Source organism: Lonchura striata, chromosome 2 (genome assembly GCF_050655825.1).
Source record: "Lonchura striata isolate lonStrDom1 chromosome 2, ASM5065582v1, whole genome shotgun sequence".
In the NCBI taxonomy this organism is placed as follows: Eukaryota; Metazoa; Chordata; class Aves; order Passeriformes; family Estrildidae; genus Lonchura; species Lonchura striata.
Genome location: NC_140704.1, coordinates 99,829,114 through 99,839,565, shown reverse-complemented (window position 1 = coordinate 99,839,565; position 10,452 = coordinate 99,829,114). Strand labels below are relative to the sequence as shown.

Genomic DNA, 10,452 nt, shown 5'->3' with positions numbered 1-10,452 from the left:
AAAAATTCCATTCCTACCAGTGTCTGTCATCTATAAATAATTTACTGGATCAGTTGTGTTCAATTGTGAATCACTTCATCCACCAAAGGTACATTGCAAAACAGATATAGCTAGCAGGATGGCTGCAGATACTCTTATTCTTTATTCTTTAATTTTAATTTGTATACATCATTTCCCTCTCATTACAGAAGAACTTCTAAAATACAAGTGACATAAGAAAGAGAGGCAATATTGTGGTCTACATATGCATTTCTAGGAATGCCAAGCAAAAATAAATGAAAGTGCTGGGAAAAAATATAGAAAACTACATTTATAGAAATAAATATCTTTTCTTTATATATGACACCCTCATTTTCAAGAAATATTCTTCATTTTTCTTGGAGGGTGGAAAAAGATATAGAAAGGAGAGGCTCCCGTTTATACACTACATTATAAATACCATTATCCAAGCTCTCTTTAAAACATATTAATTTTCTTCACAGCATGGTATTTGGTATCCTCATTTGTATCCTGCCACTGTGACTGCAATCATACTTGCTTTGCTTTAAGCATGTGACTAATGGAATTTTGTAGCTACTTAATAACTAAAACAAATAAAGGATAAAAGACTGGGTCTTACTACACTGTCATGAGAAAGGTAATACTAGTAATGGCACTGCAAAAAATATGGTTAACTACTTAACATTAACAGGAGCAGAGTTGATGCACCAGATCTCATTATAATATTACTTAGTCTGAAAGCAAAATAAATAAAATGGGTAAAAACTTCAGTTATCTGAATAACCAACAAATAAGACATTATAAAAGCATGGGTGCTGGTACTTGAACTGATCTCCCACAAACAACCTGTTTCCCTCTTCCACTGCTCTTCCACTGTAGAAGATAAAAGGAAGGGCATTTCCAGGAAGCTTAGTTAGAGTTCAAGAAGTGCAATATTCTAAGTATTTTCCACTAATATGGTGGCATTTGCGCAAAAACTCATTTTACTTGAGTGTTTTGTGCTGCCTCAGAGCTTATTATCCAGTTTGATCCCTTCCTTTCTCTACCAAGAAACAGGGTGGTTTGCTCAAGCAGCAACAGCAGCTAGGCTACTTCCATGCTGCAGTAAAGTTAAGGTCTCAATTACCCAGCAATCGTATAATTCTGCTCCTGGAGTGCTGTCAGTACCTTGCTTTTCCTGGAACTGCCAGAACAAATGTGTTGCATGCCCAATATAAACCTAATTCGGAGATATAAACCCTGGAAACAACCCTCAAACAGAATGCAACTCTACATAAATCTAATGAATTTTCCTACAGAGAACAAAAATTACCTGTAATTGCCAAAATGAAGTCTGTGAATTCAGAACACCCAATAAAATCATATATGCAAGACTCTTATTATAGTCTTTGCACATATCAAAATGCAAAGAACAGCCTATCATAGGCAATCCTATTAAAATTAATTGGTATCTTATCTCAAATACATTAGGTCACAAGAAGAAGCTCAGGCTATATATAAAATGCTTGGGACATTCATACAACATACTATTTTTCTTTTTTTTTTTGCAATTCCTAAGTGGCTTAAGTAATAAATGACACACACCAGTGAAATCAGGGCTGCATTACTATTAATTGTGACTAAAGTGCGATCAAAGTATTTTTAAAATGGTATAGACAGTGAAATTGTTCCATAATCCCAGGATGCAGAAAGAATCTTTAACTTTAAATGCACTTTACACAGATCAATTTGAGGGACTGTCTGTTCACAGTTCAGCCATGTTCCCTTCACAGATCATATGCATGAGAAAAATCAACAGAAGAAGGAAATAAATGCTTGAATTTGAGCACTGAAATGAATATGTAAATAATTTCAATATTGGGCAATACAATAAACTTCATCATTCCTAACAAAAGTATAAGGAATTTGTTACTTCTGGGAAAATTTATTTTAAATATCATTGCATATCATAATTTAAATATCATTTCACATTATATTTTTGGTCTGTCTTTTGAAAAATTGAATTGACCATCCAGTAAAGCATTCATGGGACTATTCTATCACTGTCTAAGTGTCATTACTGATATAAAATGAATTTAGTACTGGATGCATAAACCTTAATTTAAAAGATTGGCAAAGATCTCAAACAATTAAATGGTCCAGACTTCATATAACATGTCTGGCATGCTTTCAATTAATCCTGTTTTGTTGTGCAAAGTGATGCATTTATCAAACACCACACACAAATGTTTCATCAGTTCTCTAAAAATTGATCTTGTCTCTTTGTTTTTGCTTCTAAGCATCTTCAGTGTATGCAGAATTAAAAGTTGTGAGAATACAACCATAAAGACATATGCCTTGGAACTGAAAAGTAAAAAGTCACATTTATTCTAATAAAAATTAATTTTAAAAATTTCCAGTAAAAATGTTACATATTGTGCTTTTTAACTGCACAAGCTGAAGTTATCAACCATGGAAAGAAAAGGATGGAGAAGTACAAAAGCAGAAACCACCTTTCACAAAACTCCTGTGCCAGACATACATAGCTGCTGAAATTTTGATGTTTACACCAGAGATGAATCTAAACCATAGTACCTCTACAAAACCTATTTAAAATTTTTCTTTCAATTTTCATCAGTGTCTTTAGAACTCCTACAAATTATAGACTCTGGAGGAGTTATCATCCCAAAATATCTTTAGTTATTGAATTTTGGTAACAGAGTGCTGGAATGTTCAGACATCCACTAAATGCCCGTTAGTTTTAGTCTCTGAGCCTCTCTACTACTATGTCAGTTGAGAACAATGATGCATTTACCGAGGGAGAGAGAGAGGGAAGGGAAGGGAAGGGAAGGGAAGGGAAGGGAAGGGAAGGGAAGGGAAGGGAAGGGAAGGGAAGGGAAGGGAAGGGAAGGGAAGGGAAGGGAAGGGAAGGGAAGGGAAGGGAAGGGAAGGGAAGGGAAGGGAAGGGAAGGGAAGGGAAGGGAAGGGAAGGGAAGGGAAGGGAAGGGAAGGGAAGGGAAGAGGATTTTAGTCTAACAGGGTATACAGTGATCCTTTAGTTCAACTGTCTGACCACTTCAGGTCTGACTAAAAGTTGTAGCATTTTGTTAAGGGCATTGTTCAAATGCCTCTTAAACACTGACAGGCTTGGGGCATCAAACACCCCTCTAAGAAGCCTGTTCCAGTATTTCAACTCCCTCTCAGAAAAGGGGCAAAAAACACCAGTTCTGTAGAGTTTAAGAAAATGAAAGGACTGCTTGTGTAAAACTGCAGGCAGAATAGTGCATGATTGATTCTGAGCTACTGCGCTTGAAGCAATATAAAAGGTTTCACTTCAAGTGCCAGTGATGAATCATGCTGAGCCCGGCCCGGGCTCCCCATCTGCATGCAGGGGAGTGTGCATGTTCCCTGTTCTGCAGAGCTCTTGTGTCGTTTCAGCAGAGATCCGGCCTCAGAGATGGAGGAAAGACAGTGTTGTGAACCATGTCAGATTTGTATCTCCTGATGCTGCACTCAGACGCCACGTACTGTCTTGAGGCAGACAAGGCTTGTTGTTACACAAGAGGTGTCTGTCAGAGGACAGCAATGTCAAAACTGGCTCAGAGAAGTATCTATCTCGTTTCCTCTGATGTGCTATAGTAACCTCTGATTTTCATTCAGTGTTTCCATGTACATGCAGGAAAACACATGTTCCAGGCTTTGGATGTATTTGGGTAATTTGTGGGGCAAGTTTTGGTAGCAGAGGGAGCTCCAGAGGTGGCTTCTGTGAGAAGCTGCCAGAAGCTTCTCCTGTGATCAACACAGCCAATGCCAGCCAACTTCAGGACTGACCTGCTGGCCAAGGCCGATTCCAGCAGCAACAGTGGTAACACCTCTGGGATAACATGGCTAAGAATGGGCAAAACTGCTGTGCAGCAGCAGTCACAGCTAGAAAGAGGAGTGAGAATATGTGAGAGAAGCAGATTCCCCTGCAGGCCATGATGCAGATGATAGTGAGGCAACTGTCCCACTGCACTCCATGGAGGCTTACAGGAGAGCAAAGATCCACCTATAGCCTGTGGAGGATCCATACTGGGACACATGAATGCCCAAAGGAGTCTGTGATCCTGTGGGGAGCCCTGCTGCTGCAGCCTCCAGGCAGGAGGTAGAGTAAATGGAGAATAAAGTTGTGCCTGGGAAGAGGGGAGGGAAGGGGATCTTCTTTTTAACACTTGAGTGTTTTTCTCATTACCTTACTCTGATTTGATAGGTAATAAGTTAAATTATTTTTTTCCCAAATCAAGTCTGTTTTGCCTGTTATGGTAATTGATAAGTGATCTCTCCCTGTTCTTACTTCAGCCCTGTCATGTATTTTTGTCCCTGTCGTGTTGACAAGAGGGAGTGATAGAACAGCTTTGGTGGGCACCTGGCATTAAGCTAGCATCAACCCACCACAGTCCTGTTAGTTAAAGTAGCAACACTTGCACAGAATTAGTATACAATGCATTTTCTGGAGAGCACACACACATATTCATGAAAACAATACAATTCCTATTCCTGGAAGACTGCAATTAAAGGTTCTAATCCTGCACTCAGCTTTACAGAGACAAATCTTAAAAAAAAAAAAAGTAGAAAACCTCCTTGAACTCAGCAGCACTTCTTGCAGCTGTGCAATTCCAGCCACCTGAAAATTGCTGCAGGTGTAAGGGGGTAGGCTGAAGAGGCTTCAGTAGTCAATGAAACATTACAAAAGGAATGATATTTACAAATGTGACAAGGAACAACAGAATAGGATTGGAATGAGAGAGAAGACTGAGAATAATATTAGGTGTTAGAAGCCAAAAAAATACTGCATATAGGCAAAATGTAATGATTCCAAGGAGAAAAGACAGACAATGGAAACCCCAGGGCATAGGAGATTATCTTGATAAAGTGGGTATGTAGAACATGCACTGAGATACTACAGCACTATGATGTGTGGAGTAGAAAGAGAAATGCAAAGCTCAAGTTCACCTGGTGGAGCTTTAAAAGGCTCAGAGGGGGTTAAGAAGAGAGATACCAATCTAGGCAGCAAGGGAAGAAGTGATGGAGAAAGACTGCTTGGCATCTTTTACATAAGGATGCTGCTGTGATAAACTGTGGGAAAGGGGAGCCTGCAGGGGAACCCTGGCAACCCACACCAGGCTGTGATGATGTTTCTAATGTTTTCTTCATTTCTATGATTAAGCAGCAGCAACAGAGTCAGAATTGCTGAGAATGAACATGAAGAACAATAGCATGTCACTGAATCTGTAATGGATCTAATGGATCACTTTCAACACTGAAGGAAGTAACTTCACAAGAGAAAGAACCCTTTATCATTTTGTGGTTTCTCTCAGCATTATCTCTTGTATCAAACAGACTGCACAACTCAACACATTTTTGATTTAGCCTTACACAGCTAATCTCTAAACTAAACGCAAACATCACAACCTAATTTTTGAACAACTGAAAGGTGCGCAACATAGTCATGGGGAAAATAAAAATAACAAGAGTAATCAAAAGAAAGTTTTCAAAGTGCAGGAAAAAGACAAACCTCCTCCCCCCCAAATGCTTTTTGAAGCTGAAATTCATAAGCTGAGTAAACATAATGAGAATTATTTTCAAAATACAGTTTATGGGGTGATAGAAATAAAAGAGCGTTTGAAAAAAACACTTTAAAAGGAGCTAAGACATAAAATTATTCCAGTGTTATGACTTTTCTTTTACAATTTTACTCAGAATAGAAAAGGAATGAAGACTAAAACAGAAGAGACAAAAGAAGTCTATTTTTCTTCAAAAGGTCATTATGGTATTTTGTTACATTTTTATACAGAAGCAATTTCCTGTGCAAATAATACGTTCTTCATGTCAACTCCTTAGCAAATTGAATTAAAGTTCTTTCTGTAAATGTAGTTATTCATATTAAGTCAACTCATTAAAAACATGTCTGAAGCATTTCACTAGTAATAAAAACCATTTACAGTGCTGAGTTTGTGAGCTGGGCTCAACCCAAAAAAATGCCACCACCCTAACTCAGGTATTTGCATTGCTTTATTGACATGGACACTTCCCCACACTAGCTAATGTTCAGTGCCAGTGACACGGAATTTTACTTTTGATATCAAATGTAGCTGAAAACATTTCCTTCTTAATTCAATAAATGGTGATAAAAAATATGATCTAAATTTCATAGAGTGCAAGCAATGTCTAATGCCAGAACACTAACAGATGGCCAGATCTCGTTACAGCAGTGTAAGATGTTCCTGCTCTCAGGTCTCTGCCCTCAGACATGATCTTTCCTCTGCTGTTTCACAGCAGAAGCAAACACATTACAGCTGCTCAGCCTAGTCAGCCACTCATAGGCTAAAGCAGCAATAAAGATAACAATAAAGCTGGAAATTGAAGGCCAAGAGAGGTTTTTGACCAGTGAACTTCACATGGCAAAAAGAATACTCATCAGAGTGAACCAAAGCCCCTTTGTGGATCCTGAGTGAAGCAGACTGTACTAATATTCTTGTATGTGTATTCTGTAACAGGATTATACTCACATTTAGGCTAGAAATCCCAGTGCCAGCACATCTAAAACAAGCAGGGTGCTTTCTAGGAGTAGATGGGCATTTGGGGGATGAAAGCCTTAGACAACTAAACCTTAGAAAATTAAAACTAGAGTTAAAAAACATACTACCAGCAAACAAATAGTTCTACAGAAATAGGAGGACACACTTTGGCAGGAGGAAATGAAATGTGGAGGCAGTGTGTGACATAATTCATAAAAAGCCTAAAGAAAGGTTTTAGTACAGCCATAAAAGGAAGAGACCAAGGTGTGGACTGCAGAGTCACCAATTTCTTGGGGAATAACCTCTCAGTTCATGATGCAACTTTGCAGACTTACTTTCTTCTGGAAAATCCACTCCTTTGTTTCTTTGTACTCTACATAAACCCTAGGCTGACGAAAATTGGTGTTATTCCAGTTGATGTAATCTGATCTTGTTATTTGCTTCATTTTAGTACAATTGGCTATTCCTGTTACTTTTGCTCAGATCAAATTTCTTGTCTTTATTCCAAGAAACTGCTACTTGCTGAACCATGCCTTGAGTAAGTTTGAAATTTTTCTGTTCCATTAGTGCAGTAAGTCATCCTATAAACAGAAGCTTGCTGGGGGGAAATTTGACAAATCATTCTGTCATTTTAATTTTAGTAGGAGTTATTATACTAGACCTATTACGGAACAGTTCACCCTCCATCTGTGTGATTTCTATATTAAATATTGACAGTTTCACAGGGATGTAATAAAAAATTGTGCATTAAAATGATAATTTCTTCCACTTACTGATGCCTGCACTGGGATATTTTACCCCCTCCTTCCACACCCCTTTTACAAGACATACATGTCCTAAATCCATCCAACTGCTTCTTCCCTTTTCCATTCCAGCAATTTTTTCTCAAGGTCACCCATAAAAACATTAAGATTACTTTTTTGACTTAACAAACCAGCAGCTTTCTATTGCTATCTGAAGGAGAATAAATAGCACCAAGAATGGTTAGGAATTACTTAGTACATTCAGCAACTCTGGATTATCTTACTACCACCATATTTAATATAAGAGTTACCTTTTGTTTTTTAGCTTGCTTAAATTAATGTTTTTATGCTTCTGCTGTAGATTTTGGTTTTGAGGGTTATAGTGGGGTTCTTTATTTTGTTTTAATAAAGTAGTTATGACAATCCACATTTATAAAGTAGCAGGCTATTTCATCATGGCCTTCTTAAACAACAATTTTTCTATTGATTTATCATAGAAATTACTGGAAAAAAAATTCTAGGCTTTTAGCAGGAAATGTCAGGTACTGTATTAATACAAAGTGCTCAGAGTTTTCTTCCTGACTGCAAAGTTTCTGTTGGTTTATTTTTAGCCATCTACTTCATCTGATTGAGTATGAGTTTATTTTAAGGAATACTATTCATCCTCGAACTTCTATTTATGATATTGAGAATTCTTTATAGAAAGGACCACAGGAGGATACAACAGTGCCAAAGCATATTGGACTGTGACTCCCTCAGGACATGCCGTTTGTTTTACAAGCAGCTAAGTGAACCATATATTCTTTTCATGCCTCTTTAAGTTCACAGGTGCTCAAAATATTTGGAGAATTCTCAAGGCTCAGATCCCTATGCAAAAAAGCTATTTTTAAATCTTTTATTTCTATTGGACAGTTGAAAACAAAGTACTGTGGCTAAATCCTTACAGATACTGAGTTAAAACTGCTTCTGCCAACTTCTTTGAATAAGTACTCAGGAAGAAGCTCACATTTTCCTCTGCACTGTGAAAGCAATGCATGAAGAAATTAACTAACAGACCCAAATAAAGTGAAGAGGAGTCTCCAAGGACAGAGAAAATATTTACTTTTATTTCAGTAAATACCACTACATTTTCAGGTTATGCAGAAGAAACAGCAAATCAGCAGCAACGCATGTTGGATGTCTAATTGTCATCCAGAGGTCAGCATTATTCTAAAGTCCGTGGAAGAGCTCTCCAGCAGATCTCCTCCTCTCTGTATCTGCCAGCAAGTGGTTTCCTGTCAGAGGACTCTGCAAACATAGATAAGAGAAAGAATCAGAAGTTCTCCTGCTGTACTAAATAAATTCACTCAGGAGGATATTGATGAGATTACTAATTTATTTAACACTTACACTGATTTCACAATGGGAATAAAACTTCATCTCTTACCATTCATCAGTTACATATTGCCTAGGGCCATGAGTCTGCTCATAGCCTTCTTTCTCCTTGTTTTTGCCCAATTTAGTTTCACTTTTTCTCTCCTTTCCTGTGCTTCATTTTGGACTGAAATACTTCAAACATGAATGCTCTGGTTTGTAACAGTCAACATATTGCCACCACAACCTTTACAATGACAGATGCCACTTTTTTTTAAGTGGAAACAGGTTTTTTATTAGCAGCTCTAAAAGTCCTCTACACTGTTAAAAGAGCTCATTTCTGAAAACAGTGAGAAAATACATTTTCACTAGCATCTGGTCTTCTAGACTGCCTATATAACCTTCCTCAAGGAGGAAAGGTACTTATGTGAGTACTTGAGCTACAGCTGACTACTCACTCCTTACCTTGGGACTTTCATCAGGTAGGCTGGAAATACCTGAAGAAAATCATGTCAACAAAGGCAAGACAATAAACATTCACCCCAATCCCTGCAGCTTTCAATGTCCTATTTGTGTTCAGAGGTCTGCAGAATAAATGATCACCTGGATATGTAGATCAGTCTTCAGCTACAGGTTTTAACAGAGAAACTATTTAGTTCCCTCAAGTACTATGGCAGAGGAATCCTGAATGTTGTTCAACTTGGGAGTCCTGAAGGGCATGCAGTCTGCAGCTAAAGTGTCAAAGTCCACAGAGGATTGGCATATTCAGGAAAAACATGGTAAACCAGCTCAGACCCACCTCCTCCTGTCTCAGATCAGACCTTATTCTACACGCACAGTTGCTATACCAAGTGGGATCACACTTCTGCACAGAAAGTTTTGCACTTTCCTCACCTGTTATTGTTACTCTGGTAAGTCAAATTACAGAAGAAAACATTTATCAACAAGTGTCTCTACCCCAAATAACATAGTTTTCTATTGAATGGAAAAGGGACTTCAAACAGCAGAGAAGAAAGGAAACAAGTCTGAAGACTGAAAAGTAGAAAAATAATTTAAAAATCTATATGTAAAGGGACATAAAATAGAAAGCAAATGGGAAAAATAAATAGCAAGCAACTGAAAAGCTTCAGGACAGAGCAAGGAAGGGAACACAGCTAACTGCCAACACAATCAGGGACGCTGAGAAAGGCAGACCTGATCAGCCTGGCCCTTCTTCTGCCATATGCATCCTCCCTTAACCAGGATCTGAAGGAAATGAACATTTCTCCCTAGTATTATTGCTTTCAGTGAATCAGTATGAATGTAGTACCACTCTTTCTAAGAAAGCACTTCACTGTGAGGGTTTGTTATGTCTTTCTTGTGCTCAACAGCTGCAAAGTTTCAAGTTCTTTGAAGGCAATCATTTTCTGATCAACTTTTCAATGTTTGCTTTCTCTCTGCTCCTGTTACAGCTACTTCCTTTCAGCCCATCCTTGCCCTCTTCCTTTTCCCTATCTTCTCGAGTTTTTTCCTGAACTTCCCAGTCCTTTCCATGCTGGTTCAAGACAGCATTATCAACTTATCTTGAAACACACACTTGTGACAGCAACAAGAATTAACTGTCTGTTCTACCACATGGAACAGATTTTTATGTAGTATTAAATTTAAAGGGAAATCAGAACACAGGCAATTCATTGAGAAGTTTACTTTCCCAATTAAATGCAAGGTTAATGAAGATAACATTAGAAGGAAACATGCTGAAGACAAAAAACAGTTCACTGAGTTCTGATTATTGCTTTTTACGCAGCCTGCCCCTTCTCAGCAGAGTAATTAAGATAAGA

General features: G+C 38.0%; 1 long non-coding RNA gene across 1 annotated transcript in view; it reads right to left on the bottom strand.

Moving 5' to 3' along the window:
• Positions 1 to 8,363: 8,363 nt before the first annotated feature.
• The window catches only part of LOC110470897 (uncharacterized), a 123,448-nt gene continuing 121,359 nt past the window's right edge, over positions 8,364 to 10,452 (bottom strand). The window contains exon 7 of the long non-coding RNA XR_014952836.1: positions 8,364 to 8,566. This is a non-coding gene — a long non-coding RNA (uncharacterized LOC110470897). The remainder of the gene's footprint in view (positions 8,567 to 10,452) is intronic.